Source organism: Nomascus leucogenys, chromosome X (assembly GCF_006542625.1).
Source record: "Nomascus leucogenys isolate Asia chromosome X, Asia_NLE_v1, whole genome shotgun sequence".
NCBI classification, from domain to species: Eukaryota; Metazoa; Chordata; class Mammalia; order Primates; family Hylobatidae; genus Nomascus; species Nomascus leucogenys.
The window spans coordinates 16,770,988-16,785,187 of NC_044406.1; the positions used below are offsets into that span (position 1 = coordinate 16,770,988).

At 43.4% G+C, this 14,200-nt stretch overlaps 1 protein-coding gene across 3 annotated transcripts in view; it reads right to left on the minus strand.

The window, feature by feature from the left end:
• Nucleotides 1-6,950, minus strand: part of SCML2 (Scm polycomb group protein like 2) — a 116,874-nt gene extending 109,924 nt beyond the window's left edge. For 2 of the 3 annotated variants that reach the window (XM_030807413.1, XM_030807412.1), the window contains exon 1: nt 6,860-6,950. The gene's annotated coding sequence lies outside the window, so the exon portion shown is untranslated. The remainder of the gene's footprint in view (nt 1-6,859) is intronic. The other variant, XM_030807414.1, reaches the window with a different exon arrangement.
• Nucleotides 6,951-14,200: the final 7,250 nt, after the last annotated feature.

Genomic DNA, 14,200 nt, shown 5'->3' on the forward strand with positions numbered 1-14,200 from the left:
AAAAAAAAAAAAAAAGAACATTTTCATCTCCATATTTCTGAAATCTGTAAAAAAACTAAAATCAAAGAACATTTTTGGTAGCAACAATTTATCAAATCAAGCCTTCTTGAGGAAATTAAGGTTTCTAAAGGAGCAATTTTAAATTATGCTTTAGTAAAGTCCACCCCAACAAATTAGTAATTAATCTTTTTCTGTGTCAAAACAAACCTAAGAAGGCTTAACTATTTTCAAAAATTTCTAATTTAAGTTACCCAAAAAAACCCTGCAAGTTTATCACTTGCAATTTTAAAATGATTTATGTGAAAGCTATGATTTAGTGAAGAAGTATGTTATGTCAGAAAACAGATAAACGAAAGACAAGTCAAGGGTTGCCAAAATCCCAGTTTATAGTTGTAAATTCCTAAGGTTTTAAAGCACAGCTACAGGCTAACTGCCCAAAGACCTGCTACCCACTGACTTTTGTGAAGGACTTGAGTTAATGGCAGGGCATGTCAATTTACTACAGGCAGCTAATGGTGCAACATTTTGACAAAAGAACTGGATTTGGTTACAGGCTGTTCCTATTATCACTGCAGTCTAGATTTATGGTTTCTAACACCGGCCCTACAAGAAATAATGGAAATGATGACAACAACAATCCCCACTAGACAACAGACTGCAGAAAAGCATGCAATAAACCACAATCTGAAGACACCAGAAAACTAAACATCCTTGAAAATACCTCAAACACGAGGCAGGTGTCAGCCAATTACCCATTCAAATATTTCTACAACTTCTCAAATTTCAACACAAAAAAAATCTCAGTCTCTAAAGTAATCTAAAACCAAACAATATCTAAATATACTTATTATTGCCTACTATATATTAATTCTTTTAATGACCAAAGATGCTGTGTTTCATTTGAACAGATTTATGAAACTCTATCGTTAGTTAAAAATTAATACTGACTATACTGCTTTTCAAATAACATTAAAGAGAAAAATACTCCAAATAACATTTTAAAAAATATTTCAAAAGAAAAAAAGCAACAGTTCATACCAAAGGGCACATGTTTCCAACTGTATTCAAAGAGGAAGAGCACTGAAATGAAGAAACACATTTGATTCAGCATTTAAAAATAAATATATAATCAAACCTTAAACCAGCTAAAACTGATGAAAGGTAGGAAAAGTGGCCAAATGTTAACAAAAAAAAAAAAAAAAAAAAAAAAAAAAAGAACTTTGTCAATACACTTAAAAAACTATGTCAAGGCTATAAGGTACATACCAAACAAATGGAGCTGTTTGTCTATAATTAGCCACCAGTTAATCTTTATGAGAAACAGAGGTTGAGAAAAATCAAATGTATATTCTAAACACAACCAAAGAGAGCCCCACAAACTTTTCTCTGAGAAATGAAAGCATCTTCAAGGTATGCCCTAGAATTGTAATATATCTGTCCCTTCTGAAGTTTACAACGGTACGTTACCACTAAAAGTGGGCACTCTCTTTCCCCTCTTACAACAATTTGCTCCTATAAACTTAGGAAGGGGCAGAGCCGTAGCCATAAACACAGGTCACAAGTAGTAGGTAATCAAATGCTATCTTCAGTTTCCCAGGTCTTTACTCACAGCTTATTCTATAGGTTTTAACTCTTCAAATAAGGAATTCATGTAGTCTAGGTCAAATGATCATGATATTAAGGTGAACAGCACCATCATATTCACTGCTACAGGATCCTCAAATATTTCACTTTTCACACAATAAGATATCTCCATTGCTTATGTTAAAACCTCTCCAGGCTGGGCGCGGTGGCTCACGCCTGTAATCCCAGCACTTTGGGAGGGCAAGGCAGGTGGATCACTTGAGGTTAGAAGTTTGAGGCCAGCCTGAACAACATGGTGAAACCCCGTCCCTACTAAAATTATTTTTTTAAAAATTAGCTGGGCATGGTTGCGCACGCCTGTAATCCCAGCTCCTCAGGAGGTTGAGGAAGGAGAATAGCTTGAACCTCGGAGGCGGGGGTTGCAGTGAGCCAGGATTGTGCCACTGCACTCCAGCCTGGGCAACAGAGCGAGACTCCATCTCAAAAAAACAAAACAAAACAAAACAAAACAAAACAGTATTATTTCTACGGTTGCCAAGATAACCTTAGAAATAGACAACATAATGACAAAATAAACAAAATTGCCTTTCTCATGAAAACCAAAGAACATATACACATTTCAAATCTTGATAGCTTCTAAAATTTTTTCAAGTTATTTTTAAGAACCACCATTGGCAGGGCGAGGTGGCTCACACCTGTAATCCCAGAACTTTAGGAAGCCAAGGCAGAAGGATCACTTGAGGCCAGGAATTCGAGACCAGCCTGGCCAACACGGTGAAACCCCATCTCTACTAAAAATACAAAAATTATGAAAAATACAAAAATTAGCGGGCATCGTGATGCACGCCTGTAATCCCAGCTACTCAGGGGCTGAAGCACGAGAATTGCTTGAACCCAGGAGGCAGAGGTTGCAGTGAGCCGAGATCACACCACTGCACTCCAGCCTGGGCAACAGAGCAAGACTCTCAAAAAAACAAAAAAAAAACAAAGGCCAGATTCGGTGGCTCATGCCTGTAATCCCAGCACTTGGGGAGGCAGCAGAAGTGGATGGATCACCTGAGGTCAGGAGTTTGAGACCAGCCTGGCCAACATGGCAAAACCCCATCTCTACTAAAAATACAAAAATTAGCCAGGCTCGGTGGCGCACGACTGTAGTCCCAGCTACTTGGGAGGCTGAGGCAGGAGAATCACTTGAACCTGGGAGGCAGAGGTTGCAGTGAGCTGAGATCGTGCCACTGTACTCCAGCCTGGGTGATAAAACGAGACTCCATCTTGGAAAAAAAAAAAAAAAATAGCTGGGTGTGGTGGTACGTGCCTGTAGTCCCAGCAACTCGGGGGGCTGAGGCAGGAGAATCGCTTGAAGCCAGGAGGCAGAGGTTGCAATGAGCCGAGATTGCACCTGCACTCCAGCCTGGGTAACAGAGCAAGACTCCGTATCAAAAAAGAACTACCACAAACTCTTTTTATAGATGGCAACCAAAACCTAAGGTACTTAAGAGTCTAAAAAATGTACTTACCACTAAATTATACCAGTATTCATATAATGGTATAAATTATGCCATTTTAATCTAAGATAAACGCCAGTGGTTTCTTTTATCTATTTCCCCAAGACAAAGAGATCATGAATATTAAGCCCCAAAGCCAGGGAAAGTTATAAACTCTTCTTTCAAAATTACCAACACAGCCGGGCGTGGTGGCTCACACCTGTAATCCCAGCACTTTGGGAGGCCAAGGCGGGAGGATCACCTGAGGTCAGGAGTTTGAGACCAGCCTGGCCAACTAGGTGAAACCCCGTCTCTACTAAAAATGCAAAAATTAGGTGGGCATGGTGGCACACCCCTGTAATCCCAGCTACTCGGGAGGCTGAGGTGGGAAAATTGCTTGAACGCAGGAGGCAGAGGCTGCAGTGGGCAGAGATCACGCTACTGCACTACAACCTGGGCAACAGAGCGAGAGCCCATCTCAAAAAAAAAAAAAAAAAATCACCAACATTTGCCATTTTCAAAATGTCCAGGTTTTTAGTTCCTGGAATCAACAATCAGTTCAAATTCTAAGGTATTATGTAGTAATTCTAAGACATTAATAATGGTTCTAAAATTATTAGGGATGCTTGATTTGCCCACTGCAAACTACAGAACACCTTCTGGCAATGCCAGACTAATCTTTGCACCACAGCTCATAGCTCTAAGGCTGATAGCTGGCAGAGCCCACTTTGTTCTTGTATATCCTAAAAAATCAGGAATATGACTATGAGGAGACAGTGAGACCTACCCTCCCCACCCCGAGAGGGGAGCTAATAGAGACAACCTCCGATTTCCATTCACAAGTGGAATGAGAATAGAGGGAGAAAAATGGCAGACAGGATAACCAGGCAAAAAAAAAAAAAAAAAAAAAAGACTAGAGGTGACTAATAAGGCAGATACTGCTGTATCCATCCGTGTTCCAGTTACTAGAGTTACAAAAGTCATTGCTATTAACCCAAAAAGAAAGGCAGTAAAATAGTCAAGTGAAACTTTTCTCTCCCACCCCCAAGAGCTCAAACTAAAATTGGGATTTGGTTCTTCCTTAAATGGAACAAGTGGCTACATCAAGTTAATTCAAAAGACTTGGTATTTACTCAGCCTTTTCAAGGCACTTTACCATCATTAATTATTTCTCAGTGAGGCAGCAAAGGATTACCCTGACCATTTCACTGATGCGGAAACAGACACCAACAGCAAAGGGAACAGGGGCAGGAAGAGGGGTGATAGGAAGCATCTGGGAGGAACAGGCAGCTAAAAAGGAACAAGCCCAAAAGAAAATAAGAGTCACATCTGGCTTATAGCTGACGATCATAACCCTTATTTGTTATTTCTGAGCTCAGAGATTTCTGCAATATTTTGAAAAAACAAAGTGCTTTAAAATACCAGTTAAAACTTAATTACAGCTTAAACTACTTAGTAATAGAAGTTGCTTAGTATTAAAAAATACTCAATCTCCAGAGCACATACTGATTTCTATTTATACCAGCAACTCATTTTTCCCCTCAAGCTTAACCAGTATGTTATCTATTTGAACCAGAAAATAATCTCATGAAAATATATAGCTTTATATCATCCTAACCAAAAAATCACAAAGTTAATATCACGTAAGTCAGAAATAGTTTGCAGTTACACTCAGAATTTTGTTTGGAGAATTATGACAAAAATACTGACTTCTCGAGTTCGCCCTTTGAATGAAAAGAATACTTGTTCTACATTCATATTGATTTTTTTTAGCTATAACCCCCTGAAATTTTCAGGAATAAACTATGGGTGGAAAGCCTTAAACACCCTGAAATTAACACACATAGTGGGCTCTGAATAAACTGAACTCCACAGTAAAGACGGCACAGGTGCTTAATAAAGATGTGTTGATGGAATCATAAATCAAAAGGACTGATCAACCACCTCATGAGAAAAACTGATACACCTTTTTTAGACTGACTGCAATGTTTTTTGTACATGTTATGACACTATCAACTTTAAAGCATCCGCACATATAATGCAGTAGAGTTACAGTAATCTTTTTTCCAACTACGAATTCCAAAGCAAATCAGGTTCTCTGGGGTAAACAAGTATACACCCTTAAGTTCATATGGCTGCATGATATATATATAAAGTTCATTCAAAACTTTCAAAGCCAGTTTAAATGGTGTTTTTTCTTTACATTCTATCAAATTGTTTTAAAGGTTATAGATAAAGCTAAATACAAGGCATCAGGTGAATACTCATAAACTCAATCTTTTCTCAAAAATCCCACTGGATTCATTTCCAAAAGCTTATTTTCACATTCCTCCCATTAAATAGAAAAAAAAAAAAAAACACAAACAGCCTGAAAGCACATTCACAATTGGAAATACTTTATTTAATGAGTAATTAAGAAAAATAAAAGGCAAAATCGTCATTATTGAAAAACATTTCCCTCGCTGTTATTGAAAAGAATTAAATATGCGTTTATGAACCATTGTTATAAAACAATTGCTCATCATAGGCAGCTGTACTCCATAAATGTTGTACATCTTAAAATACTTTTCCCTCAAAACAGAAATATGAATAGCTCTGGGGGCATTAAAATGTAGCAGCATCTGAAGCTGTTTCAGGGAAAAAAACAACTATCCCCAATAGTTTTGTAAATCATATGATCATAAGCAAGTTATTCACTTTCCCTGCCTCAGTTTACCCCCACTAACCGATCCATTAACTTTCCAGGGATGCCCCAAAGTAAGTCATAAACGTTAATCTCCTAATTTACAAACAAGAAGCAAATTTCAAGTTGCAATCACACTTTGTGATGCTTGACAAATGTTTAACAACCTCTTTTTAAAAAATCAATAGTCTCAAATGGGAGCCTGTAAGTAAATACTTGTGCTGCCCAAACATTTGGGGGTTGGGGGAGCCGAATTACAAGTCGGCCCAGGAAGTTATCTATGCACAACCTCGAGGCGCAAAATCGAGCAAATTCGCCTAGACCCATTCTCCCTCCGGCTCTTCACACCTGGATGGGGCGCAAGCACGATCCAGATGGAAAAAGCGAGAAAGGTAAGAAACCATTTCGGGACTGTTTCTAAGTGACGGCAGCAACTTTTTTTCGGTCAGGCCGCAAGGCCGCCTCTCCGCCCCTCAGGAGGCTTAGAGCCCCCCCTCGCCTCCCCGCCAGCCCCGGACGGGACGCGCCCTCCGGTCCCGCTGCACCGCTAGGGTGAGCCACCGGCGCCCCCAGCCCCCGCCAGGAGCCCGGCGGCGCGCACCTGGCACCAGGATTCGCGCCCGCACGCCGCCACAGGCGCATCCTTCCGGGCCGACGTTTCCCTCCCAAACTCCAAAAGTTACCTCAGCCCAGACCAGGCAAAGTCTACCTCCCTCCTCGGCCCCGCCGCCCACGGTGACGCCCCCCAGGCCCCGGCCCGGCCCTACCCACGACAGGGAGGATGCGCCGGAGGGCGCTGTCCGCGCTGCAGGCGAGGGGACGGGTGGAAGCTATCGGCCAGGCGCCCAAACCCCGCGGCGGCGAAGAGGCCCGGGGCGGCGTGAGGGGAAGCGCGAGAGCGGCTGAGGGGCGTCCGCGGAGAGCGCCGGGGGCGGGAGACCGGAGCGCGAGGCCGAGCTGAGATGGGACATCGGCGGGATCGTAAGGGGGCGTTCCTCTCACGGGACGCACGCTGATGGCTTCTACCCGCCCGCCCACGGACAACGGTCAGGGTCCGTGAGACAACTCCGCCTCTCCATTCTTTACGGGGCCCGGAATCACCACGTACCTCCAGTATCGTCGGTGAAAACAACGAAATTCTGTCCCACCGATCGCGCGAGCCGGCACCGAGCTTCACGCCGCCGCCGCCATGTTTGAGAAGCCGCGCGCGGAGCCGCGCATGCCCCGCAACCGCCACTGCCGCCCCGCCCCCCGCGCGGCCGGCCCGCGTGCCCTGCGGTTGCCGCGAGCACGCCCTTTGACCGCCGCCGCGTGCGGGGCCCAAGCCGGGGTCAAGCCGAGCGCCACCGCAGGCAGTGGCGGACCGTGAGACACTGTGAGCCCGGGAAAGCCCTTGGCACTTTGCCTCCTACCCCCCACGCCTACGCCAAATGAAAAACTAGTCGCAGCCCAAGCACCCGAGGCCGTGGGGAGACCCTCGATGGAACCCCGGGTTCGCGTCAAGTTCCATCCCGGGAACTCGCTCCCCTTCGCTGTCGCCTTCGAATCCTGGCCACCACCCTGGCCACGCACCTAGAAAGCAGGCGCTTCCCTCGGAACTCAAGCAAGTTCGAGGAGCAGGGAGAAGCAGCTAGTTACAGCAGCTTGAGGAAAGCCACTGCTTGGCGGGTTGCAGCATAGTCCTTGAAACTGCTTTTTTTTTTTTTTTTCCATGAGTTTTTGCCACGCATTCCCCGCCCAGCTTCACTCTCTGGATTTCGTTCTTCCTCTAAACCCAGGGTTGAGCTAACGGGAACTAGATGAACCCGCAGGGGGAAATCACTTGCTTACTGACTCAGGAGCATCCCCGAGAGTGCGTTTTGGGGTCCCTTCTGCCCGCTCCCTTTCCCACCGGGCAAGGCCCATAGCGCAAGTGGAGGTCCCACCAAGGAGGGGTCATAAAAATAGCTTTAAAACGACCAGTGAATCTCTCAGCACAAATTACAGCAAACAGAACGCCGGAGAAAAACATCTGTCCCTCGTTCTCAGGTTAGTTATAAGCTGATTTCAAACTTTTGTTTGAAAAATAATACAATGTGCTATGTTAGCCAAAAACAAACCATTGGTAGGGCTTCTCTCTCTAGAACTCTTTCCAAAGCTGGGTGTAGGTTTTGCATCTGTGATCACCTAACTTAGTGCAGAGGGCATGATACACTTTTTAAGTCATAATTTGGAAATCAGAGCTTAAAACTAAGAACAAAAAACTCCTGTGGAATATATCCATTGTCTACAACGCAGGATAGAATTTTCCAGTTGCAGCTTCTGCAGTATTAAGCAAAAGTCAAAGTGTTTATTATATCTAAACATTGGCAAGTGGCACAGAATCAAATGGATGTATTATTTAATCCTTTAAAAATGAAAACCTAAATGTTAATGCCAAATTCAAGTAAACTTTAAGGCGAAAATAGAAAGACTAGGTTGATGATATGCAAATATTAAAGTGAGATTTGGTCCTATCAATTCTATAATGTATATCACATAGGAGAAAATGTTGGAGTGTTCTAAGATGAAGGTTCAAACATGTTTTTTTATTTGTTTTGTTTTTTGAGACAAGAGTCTCGTTTTGTCGCCCAGGCTGGAGAGCAGTGGCACGATCTGGGCTCACTGCAACCTCTGCCTTCCGGGTTCAAGCGATTCTCCTGCCTCAGCCTCCCGAGTAGCTGGGACTACAGGCGCGTGCCACTAGGCCCGGCTAATTTTTTGTATTTTTAGTAGAGACAGGGGTTTCATCGTGTTAGCCAGGATGGTCTCGATCTCCTGACCTCATGATCCATCCGCCTCTGCCTCCCAAAGTGCTGGGATTACAGGCGTGAGCCACCACGCCCGGCCCAAACATGTTTTTAAAAGCCAGAAAGAGGCCGGACGCGGTGGCTCACGCCTGTAATCCCAGCACTTTGGGAGGCCGAGGCGAGTGGATCACCTGAGATCGGGAGTTGGAGACCAGCCTGACCAACATGGAGAAACTCTGTCTCTACTAAAAGTACAAAATATTAGCCGGCCGTGGTGGCACGCGCCTGTAATCCCAGCTACTCGGGAGGCTGAGGCAGGAGAATGGCGTGAACCCCGGGGGGCAGAGCCTGCAGTGAGCTGAGATTGCGCCACTGCATTCCAGCCTGGGCGACAGCGAGACTCTATCTCAAAAAATAAATAAATAAATAAAAATAAATTAAAAATAGAAAAAATAAAATCTGCTACATTTACTTCACAGATGGGAAAATACTAGTCAAATCTATCAGAAAACCACATGGTCTTTGCTAAACAAATCCCCACATTTAAAAAAGTAAAATTACATTAGCCTTTTACCAACAAAGTGCATGACACCTAAGCTGACTTTGGCCAAGTCAAGTGTTTTTTATGCTGTGAAAACTGGCATAACCTCAGTGAACACTACACTACCTTTGACCATTATTACATTCTGTCAGTCCTTCATTCAGTGATATATTGAATGCTTACATGCCACTCTGCCAGAAGTGAGAATACCAGGATGAATAAGACAGTTTGAATACTCCAGGAGTTTACACCCCATCCAAAGAGGAGAGACAGAGATAGATAGATGTATGTTTTAAGATCTTCAGAGGAACTAGGATCTGTTACCACACCCTTCACCATATCGAATCTTTTTAGATGTACCTATATTATATTTTTTGTATAACTAGATGAACGGAATTGCAGTTGACCATCTGACAACTGGCCTTTTGGACATTTCACTAAAACATTTATCATTTTGATTTTCATGCCTGTAATCCTAGCACTTTGGGAGACCAAGGCAAGTGGATCACTTGAGCCCAGCAGTTTGAGACCAGCCTGGGTAATATGGCAAAACCTCATCTCTACAGAATACATACATACAAACATACATACATACATACATACATACATACATAATACAAAAATTAGCTGGGCATGATGGTGCACGCCTGTAGTCCCGGCTACTCAGGAGGCTGAGGTGGGAGGATGGCTTGAGCCCAGGGAGGTTGAGGCTGCAGTGAGCAAGATCACACCACTGAATTCCAGCCTGGGTGACAGAGTGAGACCCTGTCTCAAACAAAAAAAAAATTATTTTACACCTCTTGTTTTGGTTATTCTCCATGTGAGTCCTACCCCCTCACCCATGGCCCTCTCTTCTAGGACCTCAGTTCTGGCAGTGACAGTGGCAGTGGCAGTACAATGACAGTTCCTGGCAGCGGTCCCCTTTTCACAGCTTTGGTTCTCACTGCGTCTTCAGGAAGGTGAGGGGTTGGGGGAGAAGCAGGTACACCTTCCAGCTTCCGCCAGTCCCTGGCTCCTTCAGCATCTTTTGCTAGTTCCCTTGAACTCTGTCTTAAAAAAATATATACATTTTTTTACAGCTTTAGAAGAAAATATGGTCCATATGTTGCAGTTGATTGATAGGCCTTTGAAATCTTTTTTTTTTTTTTTTTTTTTTTTTTGAGACAGAGTCTTGCTCTGTCGCCCAGGCTGGAATGCAGCGGCGTGATCTCAGCTCACCTCAACCTCTGCCTCCCGGGTTCAAGCGATTCTCCTGCCTCAGCCTTCTGAGTAGCTGGGACTACAGGCACACACCACCACGCCTGGCTAATTTTTGTATTTTTAGTAGAGATGGGGTTTCACCATATTCGCCAGGCTGGTCTCAAAGTCTTGTCCTCAAGTGATCCACCCACCTTGGCCTCCCAGAGTGCTGGGATTACAAGCATGAGACACCTCACCCAGCCTGAAATCTCTTTTAATCTATGGGTTCCTTCTCCATCTCTCTCTTTCTTTCTTTTTTGTAATTTGTTATTTGAAGAATCCTGGTTTCTCATGTTCTGGACTTGGCCAATTGCATCCCCATATGTTACTCTGTCTATATTTCCTACAAATTGGTATTTTAAAGGTTTGGTAAGATTCAAGTTCTTTTTTTTTTTTTTTTTGGCAAGAATGTTTCCTAGATGGTAGGTAGTGTGCTTTTTCATCAGGAGGCACATAACACCTGGTTGTCTCTCCTTTTATGACATCAGCAGCTGTTGATGTTCAATGCCTTGATCCCTTAGGTCAGCGGTTCTCAAAGTGCAGTCCCCAGAGCGGCAGCATCTGTCTCACCTGGGTACTTATTAGCAATGCAAATTTCTTGGGCTTTGCCTCAAACCCACTGAAGCAGAAACCAGGGGGTAGGTCCAGCAATCTGTGTTTTAACAAATCTCCCAGGGGATTCTGATGCAGGTTAAAGTTTGAGGGCTAGGCACAGTGGCTCATGCCCATAATCACAGCACTGTGGGAGGCCGAGGCAGGAGGATAGCTTGAGGCTAGCAATTCAAGACCAACCTGGGCAACATAGTGAGACCCCATCTCTACCAAAAACTAAACAAATTAACCAGGGTTGGTGGTGTGCACCTGTAGTCCCAGCTACTCGGGAGGCTGAGGTAGGAGGATTGCTTGAGCCCGGGAGTTTGAGGCTGCAATGAGATGTGATTGTGCCACTGCACTACAGCCTGGACAATAGAGCAAGAGCCTCTCTCAAAAAAAAAAAAAAAAAAAGAAAAGAAAAGAAAAAAAGTTTGAGAAGCTGTTCATCAAGGGTTGCCAAAGGGTGACATTTAAGACTGACACTACATAAAGGGATTTAGCCAAAATAAAGTAAGAAAACCTCCAAAATAAAACCATGCTCAAAAAAGGCAGGCAGAGGAGCATAAACATATTTTAAGTGAGTAATTGAAAAAGTATAAATATGGAATCAACACCACTTCAGTGACAAACACACATCAGAGAAACTCAAAACCAAAGACTTACCATTTTAAAATATTTCAAATTGCGCCAGGCGTGGTGGCTCATGCCTGTAATCCCAGCACTTTGGGAGGCCAAGGCAGGTGGATTGCTTGAGCCCAGGAATTCAAGACCAGCCAGGGCAACATAGTGAGCACTTGTCTCAAAAAAAAAAAAAAAAATCAAAATTAAAAATCTCAAATTACGTTTTAGAAATGACAGGATAGGCAGGGTGCGGTGGCTCACGATGGTAATCCCAGCACTTTGGGAGGCCGAGGCGGGTGGATCACTTGAGGTCAGGAGTTCGAGACCAGCCTGGCCAACATGCTGAAACCTTGTCTCTACTAAAAATACAAAAATTAGCCGGGCATGGTGGCTGGCGCCTGTAATCCCAGCTACTCAGGAGGCTGAGGCACAAGAATCTCTTGAACCCGGGAGGCAGAGGTTGCAGTGAACCTAGATCACGCCATTGAACTCCAGCCTGGGCAACAGAGCGCCAAAACTCCCGCCTGGGCAACATGACTCTATAATGACTGGAAAAGCCCACAGACATAAGCCCCTCTCAGAGCTGTTTCAGACCGCCCAGCTAAAGCCAGCATTCAGCATTGTAATTCATCTGCGTGAAACATCATGCACATTCATTCCACATTCAGGCAGGAAGTATTTACTAAGCCTACCACACACCACGTCCTGCGATACATACATAATCTGCAGATAAATTAATAAGCAATTTTAATGGTCAGAGTTATCAATGAAGTTAACGCATTGCTCACATTTCTCGTAGGCACAAATAGGTATTCATTTATTAAGCAAATGGACTCTTACATGTTTATGTAAATGAACACAAATAGTCCTTCATGCAAAATCCTATAGACTTTGAGTATAGAGCACAGTGAAATTAGACAAGCTAACACGAAATTCACTCAGAGGACATTTTCCTCTTTTCCTAAAGAAGTCGTTTAGCTCCTGAGTTTTGGAAATTTCCAATACACTCTGCTTCACACATTTTCAGCAAGTTGTCTTTCCAAACCTTGCCTCTAGGCATCTAGAGAGAGGGAATCAGTCCACCACGTTAAAGACCTGGACCCAGCAGGCCTGAATACTACAGTACTCTCAATGGCTTCTCTTCTCCCCTCCAGTGGTGGGGACCGTCAACCCAGGTGCCTGAGAAAAGAAGATGGAAATCTGTGGCTCTGTGGGATGCTTTGTGTAAACTCACAGTGTGCAAACCTTTTTTATTATATAGTGTTGGCTAGGATAGAGAAAGAAAAATATACCAAGCCTAAGCCTGCAAACTTCCAAAGCACGACATAAGACATTAAAGGTTTGGTGTCATGAACAATCAAGTCCTTGTCGTCTATCCATTTGCTAGCGCAGTTTCCACAAATAACAGGCAAGCTCCAAATTTTCATAAAATGTTTTGGCAGGGCAGGATGGGCCAATTTTCTGGCAGTCTCTCTAAGGAAATGACTGCAAATGTTTTCTGGCGTGAACAGCCTTAAGTATTTCAACTCCTTGGTAAATAGAGTTGCCAACAGTCCCAAATGTGTTTTGCTATTTCTGAATTGGACATTCAGAATTATTTTAGGGTGAATTTTTTTCAATAATAAATATTTCAATAAATGAGTTACTCTATTTCCCTTTCTTAAATGTTGATGACTTTGGAAAAGTTTGTAAATGAGAAACAAACTTGAGAAACCAAATAGCAGAAGTTGAGATAAAGAAAAATTTCCTAGAAAGCACATTATACAGACAACATGACTCGATTGAGGCTTCCAGGAATAAAGTACACCGCCCACAGTCTTTACTGTATGAGAATACTAATTTCTTTTTCTTTTTTTTTTTTTCTTTTTTTGAGACAGAGTTTCGCTCTTGTTGCCCAGGCTGGAGTGCAATGGCACGATCTCGGCTCACTGTAACCTCCGCCTCCTGGGTTCAAGCAATTCTTCTGCCTCAGACCCCCAAGTAGCTGAGATTACAGGCTCCCACCACCACACCCAGCTAATTTTTTGTATTTTAGTAGAGACAGGGTTTCACCATGTTGATCAAGCTGGTCTCGAACTCCTGACCTCAGGTGATCCACTCTCCTTGGCCTCCCAAAATGCTAGGATTACAGGCGTGAACCACTGAGCCTGGCCTGAGAATGCTAATTTCTAAATCAAAGGTTTGAAAAACCAGCATAACTCACTAACCTGGAATGATTCTGGAGTACTTTCTTCAGCAAGTTATCCTGAAGAATGTTCTGAATCTGGCTTTCCATATGGTAGCCACTAGCCACATGTGTCTATTTCAATTTGAATTTAAGTTTAATCTAAATGAAATACAATTTAAAATGTAGCTCCTCAGTCATATCTGCCTCATTTCACATGCTATTTAACTACACGTGGCTAGTGGCTGCCATATTGGGCAATGCAGAATATTTCCATCTCAAAGAAAGTTCTATTAGAATTGTTCTAAGTCATTGCTACACAAAGCGTGGACTAGCAGCTTCAGCGTCATCTGGGAGCTTATCAGAAAGGCAGAATCTCAGGCCCCACACCAAACCTACTGAATTAGAATCTTCATTTTAACAAAATGCCCAGGCTATTTGTATGCATATTAAAGTTTAAGAAGCACTGGTCTAAGTCAATGCTACCTAGACTGGTTTGATCATAAGAATCGCCTAGGCCAG